Source organism: Corvus hawaiiensis, chromosome 12 (assembly GCF_020740725.1).
Source record: "Corvus hawaiiensis isolate bCorHaw1 chromosome 12, bCorHaw1.pri.cur, whole genome shotgun sequence".
NCBI lineage: Eukaryota > Metazoa > Chordata > Aves > Passeriformes > Corvidae > Corvus > Corvus hawaiiensis.
This window is the reverse complement of record NC_063224.1, coordinates 11234878-11245373: the sequence shown is the minus strand read 5'-3', so window position 1 is coordinate 11245373 and position 10496 is coordinate 11234878. Positions and strand designations below refer to the sequence as shown.

At 34.1% G+C, this 10496-nt stretch overlaps 1 long non-coding RNA gene across 17 annotated transcripts in view; it reads right to left on the bottom strand.

Moving 5' to 3' along the window:
- Positions 1 to 1095: 1095 nt before the first annotated feature.
- Positions 1096 to 10496, bottom strand: part of LOC125331968 — a 51132-nt gene continuing 41731 nt past the window's right edge. For 8 of the 17 annotated variants that reach the window (XR_007206304.1, XR_007206292.1, XR_007206298.1 and 5 more), the window contains 3 exons: positions 10023 to 10388; positions 6691 to 6810; positions 1096 to 3396 (listed from right to left, as the gene is read on the bottom strand). This is a non-coding gene — a long non-coding RNA (uncharacterized LOC125331968). Of the gene's footprint in view, positions 6306 to 6690; positions 6811 to 10022; positions 10389 to 10496 lie in introns of all 17 variants that reach the window. The other 9 variants (XR_007206294.1, XR_007206301.1, XR_007206300.1 and 6 more) reach the window with 6 other exon arrangements.

Genomic DNA, 10496 nt, shown 5'->3' with positions numbered 1-10496 from the left:
CCTTAAAATAATAACAAGCATTTCAAAACAATATTATCATTAACTTTAATATTGATCTATGAAACAAGTCATTATAAATTTTGTCATGTTACATCTACTCATATAATGAGATAAGCTTTGACTTACTCTACAGCAAGATTGATCGACTTCACAGAGCTGTTACCAGGTTCACGATGTATTTACTCTTACAACTTCTATTCCTAGGTTAAGGTTATAAAAGATTAAAAGCAACATTTAAAATAGATAAAGGTTTTTTTGAGCTAAGTTTCTATCTTGATCAACATTCTTGGTAACCTGAAGAATAGCAGTTACCATACCACACCAGAAGACATCATAATGAAGCTATAAGCTGTAACAATAAATGGGAAAAGATACAAAATAACAAAACGGATCATTTGACACTGTCATTTCATCTTATGTAGGGCCTGTGGTGATCAAGTTACACTGTAGTAAAAATTTATCTACTCTACAAAAATGAATGTTAGAGTAACATTTTAAAGCATGGTAGTACCCAGCTTTAATATGGCTCCTTTGTACCTTAGCCTAGAGATTACATAGATGCAAGTTTTTGTGAAGCTATTAATTGCTAAAATCTAGACAAAATAGTACTACGTTATATTTTCCACTTTCCCTGCACAAGGTAGCATTTAGAATTAAGTTTTAAGAGCATGTTGGCAATACAGACTACTCAATGCAAGAACAAAACTTTCTGGTATGATCGCATGTTTATGTTGCATAAGATAATACAATCCATCTGTTGGGAAAATCCTCGCTGAATATTCTATCTGTTTTAGCAATAAACATGACTAGAAATCAGGATTATTTCTTTAAAATCCAAAACTGAGTAACAGTGAACCTTATGAAGAAATATGTCTAGGAACCTGAGGCAAATTATGTATGTTAATGTTGGAGTCACTGAGAACAGTTAACACAATGTAACCAAATGTCAACTGGAATATTTTGCAGTAACTTACCGAAGAGGTCTGTGTTTAATGAATATATGAACGCTTGGTTTCTAAGTTTCCAACTTCAGATGGCGAAGATTAAGTGTTAAGGGTGTTACTGTAAATGTTTAAGTGAGATGAACATCACTGATTTTCTAATTTTACCACATGGTTTATTTCAGAAGAAAACAAGCACCAGTTAACATAGTTCTCCTGCAAGTCAGTAAACAGTCACACAAGAAAACTCAATACAATTTGCTTCTTTGTTTATGTGCAGGATATTTAGTTTGGTTTGCAAAGTATTAGAAGAATAATAAGAACCTTCTGACACAATACCACAACTAAATTTCTAAAAAGCCACTCAGTTAATCTCAGTGTTGAATCTGGCTGTTTCAAATTATTGTAATGTATAATAACAGTCTTATTGACAATATAGATGCACAGAGCCAAAAAAAGCTAGAAATAGTGGCCAAAATGATGAACTAAGCGCCAGCCCAAATGACAACAAACATATGGCCATTAACTGAAGAATGGAGGGGTTTAGGAATGCAGCTGTCTGTGGTCTCCTAAAGTTCCAGAAGAATGAAACTCTTTGAGGATTGGCAAAGTCTGGATGAGAAGTACTGCTGAAGATGGTAGGTCCTAAAATGGAGTCAACAGCAGATCATGTTGGAATTCAGAGATTTCTGTGGTCAGAATATATTCATTCCATTGGCCTCATAATGTACATCAACAAATTAATATTGTATGGATGTCATTTCAAAGCCTACTGAAGACGAAGAGCCATTACTGAAGCCATTAGAGCACAGATGGTTCAAACTATATGCAGATATTCATACTTGCATTTCTGCATTATAGCAGGGGTTTTTTCTGTTGAACTGTAATGAATTGTCTCATAATCTATTCCATCTTCTTGCCATTAGCAGGCTTTGAATGTTCACAAATAGGAGCAAAGAACTCATTTTCCAGAGCTTTAATCACACAAAGAGGGAATGCCTAATTCTCTAAATGAAATGGTCTGTGATCACTGAAGCAGAGATTTAATATATCACGGCAAATTAGGTAGATTTTAATAAATTACTTATCTCTCTGAATACTTTACATATGCTTATGAAGAAACATAGCCTGTTTGCAAACAGTGGAAATCCACAGTCTATAAAATCCTTTGAAGAAAATGACAAATAAAAAAGTAAATTAAAAAATGAAACGTATTATATCCTCGTTCTCAAGAGACAATCCTTTTGCAGCATTGATTCACAGCTCCATTAAAAATATCAATTAAATCCTTCACTGAGATTGGTTAAAAGCTGTAAAATTACGTTTCCACACTAGACACTAGTTATTCAGATACAACAATTTATTGTATATGTTTGATGTAAGTTCTAAAAGTGACAAAACCCAAATGAAAACACAGTTGCCCATCCCTAAACCCAAAGTAGGTGAAGCAAAATCTGATACTCTATGGCTTCTTTTTGTACTTTGACAGATGTTGGCTGCAAGTAAATCATCTACTGTACAGAAAATGATTGCGCCTGCCCTCCCCCTACTTCAAATTATGGTAACCATAAACAGCTGATTATAATGTTTGTAGAAGGGTAAAAGTTATTTAAAAAAAGGTTGCAGTAATTTAATAAGTCCTGCAACTAGCCTAATTTTTTATATTTAATTGATAGGAACTGCATGCATCAAAGAAAACACATACTGAGATTTAATGTGCATAAAATGGATATTAGCATTTTAAAGAGGCAGATTAACACATTAATCCAAGTAATTTTCATATATTGCTTTTAATAAAATCTTCACAGTATAAAATTCTTAATGAGGCTAATCATAGGCATTCCATTTAGTGGGGTGATTAGGGATAACATAAAAGTATTTTTAATCAGTTTTCTAAGGCTTATGGTTTTTTTATTAAAAATTAAAATTTTGACTTGCATTTTTATTACTGTTTTATGTAAGAAAAAATCTTAAAAATGCAAATAAAGCACATCATTCAATCATGTAGGTATTAATTATTTACAAGACGTTGTCCATTGTGGAGATATTCTTAGCCTTAGGGGGGAAATATAAAAACAAACAGACTGAAAAGTATACAAAACTTTACAACTACAAATCAAGCGTCCTTTTCATATAAATTATACATTAAATATACTGTAAGAATTACAAAGATCTCATCTTTGATGCACTATCAAGCATGTATTTACACTGGGAGAAGGATCTTCTGTAGGCAAACTTCCTTTCATGCCTCGTAGTCATCTTTGCATTCCCCTCTCAACTGAGGGCAGCGCATGGAGGGCTTCCACTGTTCCTTTGAGCTTTCCAATTACTGCACTATCATCTTGTGAATCAAAAACTAGAAAGGAAACACTGCAGAACAGCATTAGCAATTTCATTTAAGGTTTCAGTTTTGTTCTGATAATCTTCCTTAGCATTTGGACAGATTAAAAGGCTCCTAGTATACGGAAAAAAAAAAAAAAGGTAAATAAATAAAAAAGAAATCTTCCATTTCAGGTACTCAGCCCACTGGAAACCGAGCACCCTAAGAACCAGCATGTATATCAATGAAAGCATTAGTGCTGGAATTAACTCTGAAATAAATAAAACTATTTGTATAATAATTGCCCGTATAAATTAGTATTTTTTCATAATGTGTAAATAAAGGTGTTCCAAACTCTATTGAAAACATATATGCATATTTAGAAATAATTTTAAGTAACATATATACCAATTAATGCATTTTCTACACTGTGTGTATGACGGGTCCAAATTAGCCTGGACAATTATTAGTATTTAAACAGTAAGTTGTTCTTTCCAGTTTGTGCAATGCAAAATGATTTAAATTCCAAGCTTCTATGTTGTAAAGCTTCTGTATTGTAAAATAGTGAAGTATCAACAAAGTTGATAATTTCCCTAGACTAAACTAACTACCTTCATCTTTGTGTATGGGGGTTTTAAAGTAGTATTTAAAATTTCTATTTTACAGAAATTAGCTGACATGATTTAAAATTGCACTCTTTTACAATATCTAAGTAAGCCCAGAGGGCCAGAATCTCTGCTGCTGTGATTAATACATGCTGCTAAGTCAAAAATGAGGCTCTTTCCCAGTCCTGCACAAAAAGCAATGAGGCTGCCTAACATGACTCTAGAAGGAATTTGAATAAAACCAAATAATCTTGATGGCACATCTTTTCAAAGCAAATTATACAGCTGATAAATGGCAAGGTTATGTATTTACTCTATCAATTAGGATAAGTACTCTGGGACATGCAATGATGCTTCACGTTGCAACTTCTAGGCTGCCGGGACAGCTCAGAAGAGGTTTAGTGAAGGGAAAACATGGGATAAACCTTCCATCATTTACTCTGTTGAAAGACTTATTATAGGACAGATTGGATGCTATTCTTAGAGCTCCAAACTATTTTGTATATCCTTGAACAAATAACTCAGTGAACTGTCAACTTCAGAGCAGACTTCAGGGGACAGTATTGTTTTTACCGTAAGAGCAGCAGGATAACTGTAATTAATTATATCAGAACATTAACTCTATTTTCTCAGTTTTCATATTGTCATATTATCTCTGAGACACATTGTTAGATGTCTTGACTGTACAGTCTCTTTTTCATCCATCCTCTTGCTTAGTCATTCACTTATTTGCTTCAAATTTCATGGAGGCCACTTTCACACAACCAGCAAGGGAAGGAACAAGATATGAAAAAGATACATGCTTGCAGTCCTCAAATAGAATGAAGGAAGCTTACGGTATTTGAGAATGACTACATCCTCATGTGGTAGTGTCCTATGAATTTTTCTGTGTCTAGGTTTATTCTTTTTCCCTCAAACCAATATCCATCTCAGAGAACGTGCACATATTGCTCAGGAATTCTATTTATTGTGCCATTGAATTTAATTGAAGTCTACATCCAGATCTTAAGAGCAGACCCTTTTCCAATAAATTTGTCCGAGAAAATACACTAACATGTTCTTCTCCCATGATCTGACATACATTAACATAAAATTAATTTCAATTCTCTGAAATTTCTAAATTTTCAGAAAATATGCAATGTTATATGTTATGGATGCGATAGAAAAAAAATAACTGTATGGCATCTATAGGGAAGGGCAGAAATGCGGACAGGAAAAAGAATGAAAGTATTTTCAGCTATTACTATCATTTTAATAGATGTAATGCACATAAAGTAAAAATTAGTTCAAATGTCTTACAATTAGGGGAAGAAATGCTCCTCAGTATTGAAGTAGCTGTCATTACCTAATAATGATTAGCTTTTAACAGAACAATAACTAGTAACAAAAACCAGTCATTCCTGTAATAATAATTCTCTGAAATGATGATTAGGATTTTTAGAAGTTTTGTGAAATGTGACTTTCAAGAGTAAAAAATTGTATTTATATCACTAATCAGTCTTACCAAATAGGAATTATGACAGTGGAAATTATGGCGTTAAAATACAGGACAAAAACAATCTTCCAGTGAGAGACTACAAAATACCTTTTTGGAGATGTGCTTTTGCACAAGAACTTGGAGAAAAATTATTGGTGGAGAAAAGCTTAAGTGGTTCAGCCACATTAAGAAGTGCATCAAATCCATATATTATTTTTCCAGAGTATGGAGGTTTGATTCTTAGCATTTTCTTTATTGGGTTCTTGGAACTTTGATGCATTCTTTGAGTATTTTAGCTGCTGCATGGATGAAAATCATGCATGATAATGGAAATGGTAAGAAAGCCTATTTCTTTCCCTCAATACTCAGCTCCCCATCGCTCAAGGTACAGTAATTATCCCCAACAGCAGAAGTAGCAGTCACACTGGCCTGGCATTTCAGTAGGGCTAACTGGAATTTCTACTCTTCAACATGCACTTTGTGTGCACTGTGTCCAGTCTTGGAGCTGGTTCATGTACTCACAGAGGGACTGCTTTATCACAAAGATACTCTCAGCTTCTTCCCTGAGCTTCACCACAACAGGAAAGAGGATTGAGACAAAGAGGGAGGAGAAAAATGCAGCATTTGTAACCATGACCCTGCTACCACAGGCAACAGGAAACTCTAAGCAAGGAGAATATTTTCCTTCGCTGTCTGTGAAAGGACTGAGTAACCTTCTCAAATCTTCTTATGAGCATTGTAAAAACACTCTCCAATGGCCCAGGAATGGGAAGACACTTTAGCTCCTACTCACCTTACCTTGCTTTGGTGAGTCACAGTGAAGGGCTGGTCACAGTCTTTTTCAGAGGGGTGCTCACTCTAAACTGACCCCTAAACAACACCCCCAGCATTTCACACTGTCTCAGATACAGTTTCATATGGAGGACACAAAAGCTGGATGCACTCTGGAGGTTATACTGTAACTTTAAATAAGATCCAGACATCAGCAATACAGAATTATTGACATAAATTTTTATAAATATATATAGATATTTATAGTTCTTTTACAATGAAGTATGTTGTACAAAATAGAGAATTACAGGAAGCAGATAGGTCTTTTAAGTTCTTAGGTTTTATAAACTAGCTCGGGATGCTGTTTGATTTTGGTTTTTCAAATATATTTTAAGGAATGACAGTAATAGTTTCTGCAGACTTTTGCAAACAAATGTGGAAGCCTTTAGTTAATATTAAAGAATTTCTTCTTGACACAATATCAAACAATTACTTTCACAATAAATCTTGCAGAGAAATTCAACAAATTGTTTTTAAGCTATAAAAGTTTACAAGAAAGTGATCTCTAAAACTTACCATCAGTGTCTTGTTCAATGATATTTCTTTGCTTCTGGAGTATCTCTTTCAAATGGACCAAAGCAAAATCAGTATCTTCACATTCAACATCCTGTTCATCTTCTGAGGTATCACTGAGCACTGTAAATTTTAGGGTAAACACACACACAAAAAATTACATTCGAAAAGGGTTAAAAATCAACTTACAAAACAGAAAAAAAGGCAAAACTGTATTCTGTTCTTTATTCTTCCACTGAATAAACATAAACAAGAACTCTTTATCAATTAAATTCAACGTTTTCCATGACAAGAATAGTCTAAGACTTTCTTTTAAATCTTCCCCTCTTCTTTAATATTATTTAGCTGTACTGGAAGGACAGAGAGGTTGTAACCATAGATCCACAGGATTACAGAAATGTTTCATTTTTGTTCCCCCTCCCACCACCCCATGGTACAATTCTTGTTCAGAGGGCTATACAAACAACTATACAAAATATATGCCTCTCTTCTGTGAACTTAAATTACACCCATTGCCTCCAAGTATGGCTTTCCTTTCAAACACATAATTCCAGTATTGTGTTGGAGCTGGCTTGAGTTAGTGGCTTGTGTTGGGGCCAAAAACACCGAGACTGACAAAATGACAGGAATTTAGAGCTAACATTTGGTATGTCTTGGCAACATTGTTCAAACAGTGAATGTTTGTGAGCTTTACAACCTCAAAATGTTACAATAAGCATAATTTGAAATGGGTAACATCAAGTTACTTTATATCCAAGTCTACAGGAGCGGATATCTTAGACAAAATACGAATATATGAATAAAGCTATGGATAGCGTTACTGTCCCTTATCTCTCCCTGGGATCCCAGACTTTCTCTCTAGCTGATTTCCACATTTCATTTCTGTTAACACCAGGTATCAGTACACACTTGCAGGAATCCCAAAACTACTGAATAGGAAAAAAATTTATCATCCTGTTAAAAAGCACGATGTGAGAGGATATTTGCTAGGCACTGCAGGAAAGAATAGAGAACTAAATGAAACTTGTTTGTCAAAAGCAAAGTGAAAAAACAGTAAGTGCTTTAAGCTTAAAACGTGTTTTACAATGAAAGCCTGAATGATAATTTATTTTTGTTTTTGAACAACACTTATAGGCATTAACACCAGGAGGTAATTCAGACTGGACAGAAGCTCTAATGTAGGCAAATTTGATTCCATTTTTTTTTATTCCAGAGACCAGAATTTTAAGCAGCAAGTAGAAAACTTTGTGCATTAATTCAGTACATTAATGTGAAGCTAACACTGCATGCAAGCTCTATCCTATAACATAGATTTTGTTACTTTGGAGAACAATGACTTCATATAGTCTGTTCCTAGGAATAACTATCATTTCCTACCAAGAAATGATGCACCTGTCAGGATCAGCCTGGAAACCTCTTGCATAAAGCTGTTCACTCTTGTTATCACAGCAGGATGACTCTTAGAGGAATGGATTCCTCCCTTCTTCACATATGTCTCTCCCAACACTTGTCAGAAGAGCACATACTCTACCTCCAGGTCTCAACACTTCAAGTACATTCTGGCATGAGGAATCAGTGAAGATTCACTACACAGCTGAAATTTCTACACTCTTAAAATGCTGAAAAACAACACTGGAAGAATAAAAAATAACTATGACACAGTTACAGAAAGGTAAATGGACTGCCAGAAACATGTCTTGTTAACTGATTTAGAGACTTGAACATGTAAGTAAATAATGACGGGGTTCAGATGCTGCAATAATAATTTTGTATCCTGTTTTTATTCCAAAGTTTTACAAATATTAGCAAGTATATCTTCCTCAACTGAATAGGGAATTTGAATCCTGATTATACAGAAAAAGAAACAAAATAAAAAGACTACCCATGTCACACAATGCAGATATAAGAAAAGCAAATATTCTGACAAAATCTCCATATTAATGACAGAGACAATGACTGTCTGAAAACATAAAGAAAAGATGCTTGTCAAAAGAAGAGAACCGCCTTTGCAGTTCGCAACAATTACTAACCTAAAAAGGATTTCAAAGTTTTCCTAGCCTCCTATTACCTCATGCTCATGTATTTTATGTCATTCTATTTAACAGCATATTTTTCTTGATTTTTTTGATACTGGTTATTTTTGCATTTTCTGCAACTAAAATCATTTATTCAAATGTGGAAACAAAATCAACATTTCTAACACTTACAATGATTCCATATCAATAAATGAAGTTGAAAGAAGAGAAATATCAACTTTATTTTGAAATCTTGTCTTCATGAGCAGGGAATTCCACTCCAAACAAATTTTAGACTGGATATTAAAAATTATTTACTGAAAGAGTTGTCAAGCCCTGGAACAGGCTGCTCAGTGAACTAGTGGAGTCACCATCCCTGGAGATACTTAAAAGTGCAGTGCTGGGATAACAGTTGGACTCAATGACTTGAAAGTTCTTTTCCAACCTAAATGATTCTAGGACTCTAAAAATGTTGTATTTTCCATATAAATTCCACACCAATTACCATTATTTTTTAAGCATAAACTAAAAGAGTATAAAGCTGTGAAATGCATTATTTTCAGGGTCAAATTGGTTCCGTTTCACCTACAGTATTAGCCTATAGTTGCAACTTCGGCTTAGCAGAAATTTTCTGTATTACAATAGTATATTTTTTTCAAGAGCTATTCATTAAAGTGATTCTTCTTTTAGAAGACAAAAATAGCATGTGATTATCCATTTATTTATGTTTTAATATGGATCCAATCATTACGAGTATCTTTCCAGCAACTTTCATTGTGACAGGAAAAAAATAACACACTACTTAATACACTGCCTATGCTGCTATAATTTGGCCTAGCACAAACACCAATAAAGTGTCAGGCTAAACCATCTGCAGGCAATTTTCAATGATATTTATATCCTTGATAATTTGGTTTCCTGAGCTTTAAAGCATTAGTTTAGTTCAGTTCCTGTTTCAGCTGAAAAAGCTCTGATACTAGTTTGTAAGGCCTGTGATAGAAAACATGTGTTGAAGATTTAACTAGGCCAGGTTTAAAATGCATAGAGTTGGAAACTTTTGGTGTATGGGCACAATCTTTCCATAAATTTTGTTTCTTGGTGGTCCTCTTGCTAGGATCAAGTGGGGAACCGGACTACTGATGAACTTCCTGTCTTTCTATTTAGTCAATGCAGAATTGAAATTTCAACACAGGCCACGCCAGACACATCAATGACTGCAGGAAACAACCCACCTACAAACACAGAGGACAGTACCATGATAGCAACACGTAGAAGATGAATACTTCTGTTCAGAGAAAAAGATCACTGCTGTAATCTTACCTTACTTTCACATCAGGCTTGTAAAACAATTTTTATAAATATTCAAGTATTTATAGGAGAAATTGCATCCCACATGCTAGCTATTTTCCATTGCTAGTTTATCCCTCAGGGAAAAAAAAGAAAAAAAGGAGTATTTTATCCTTGGTATTGTCAAATTTTAGAACAACATTATCCATTTTCCTATTCTATATGGTAGAATAAATCATTTGCTTGCTTATTAAGTGAAGTATCTTTTTTTTTTTTTAAATCTCCAAACCTACGAATTGTTTTGGTATGGTATTTCCATCCCAACAAGTAATTATTTCATGGTGTTCCCTGCTGCATTCCAGTAAAACCTGTTTTCCGGCCAAGACGTGAAACTCAGATCTAGAAATGAAATGAAGAGAGATCACTCCTTACTGTGGAGTGAATCAGTTACTTGTGAATAAATACATGTTTAGAAGGTTTACAAGTAACTCCAACACTTCAAATACA